This window comes from Euphorbia lathyris, chromosome 10, assembly GCF_963576675.1.
Source record: "Euphorbia lathyris chromosome 10, ddEupLath1.1, whole genome shotgun sequence".
Lineage (NCBI taxonomy): Eukaryota > Viridiplantae > Streptophyta > Magnoliopsida > Malpighiales > Euphorbiaceae > Euphorbia > Euphorbia lathyris.
The window spans coordinates 26,205,225-26,206,627 of NC_088919.1; positions in this window are offsets into that span (position 1 = coordinate 26,205,225).

A 1,403-nucleotide genomic window follows, 5' to 3' on the forward strand; every position below is an offset into this window, starting at 1 on the left:
TCTTAAACCTTTTCAATGGCTTCCTAACGTCAATAGCCACTCTGATCCTCATATAAGATCTGTACATCCCCAAACTATTATTTGAATCATATTCCAAAAAATCCCCTAGGAAATCCCCCAGCTGTCTTCCTACCTGTTCAGACATAGCTCCTATCGGTAGATCAAAAATTTGAACCCAGATTGTCATAAAATCTAAGCTGATATTTTTCCAGGTTCACTGTTTCTTTCAAGAAATTCGTTACCAACACATAATTATCAAAGCTCCATGGGCCACCTGCAAGGACCCTATCCCGATCCATCACATGATAAAATTCAAAAGTATAAAGGTTTGCCCCTATTTCCTGGATCGTCACTCCTCTACAGGGTCTCCACAAGTTTGCTAATCTAATTTTCATTGCTGGAAAATTAATCAGTTTATCAGAAACAAACCTGCCCACTAGGCATAAGCTTTCCCTGCTATCCGGCTCCTCTGGCGTAGTCAGCCCCAGATCAATGCCCACTCCTTCCTCCTCCTCTTCGTGACCTTCCTCTTCCCGTCTTTCCATTTTGCTGATCGCCGGATTGGTCCTCACCGTCAACCCTCCTCCCCCCTGCGCCTTTGGCCTTCGCCTCAGCACCTCTGGATCAGAACCTCCTAATAGCTCAAACACCGCCCTTTTAAGCGAAACCAAGAAAAATCCTCTGTGGAAACGGTTTTCTTGAATCGTCCAATGCTTTCCTCCAAATTCGACCAACACCTAACCACTGGGAAACAACTCAAACGAACACAAAACAAAAACAGCGGACTCCCACTTGACGGCGGAGAAGAAAACTCCCACTACGGCGGAGACAAAACGGCGGGGGCGATGTCAAGTTAGGTTTCGCCCTAATGAGCTAGTTATTGCCAACTTTTTTATTATTATTATAAATTATAATATAAATGACTTTTCAATTTTCTTTCTATTATTATTAATTAATTAAATATTTTTAATTTTGAACTCATAATTTTTTTCTAAAACACTTCTCTTCATTTCTCTATGCTTCCACTGTTATATATATATATATATTTCAGTCCCATCAATTTCTATAAGATTTATATGTCGTTTTGCGAATGAAGTGACTCATGCTTTAGCCGGGTCTTCTCATTCTTTGTCAGAACTTGTGGAGTGAGATAATGTCCCTCCAAATATACAATATTACTCTAGTAACTCTACCTCACCCTAACTCCCCTCCATTATAAAAAAAATTGAAGAATTTTTTCTTAAGAAAAAAAATTAAACAATTAAAATTGCTTCCATTATTATTGATTCTTCAACTAGAATGAATAAAAAATACTACTAAAATAATGGTCAATTAATGTAATTAAAAAAGAATAAAAAAACAAATCCGTTAATGGCCACAAAGAAATGGTTGAGATTGACATA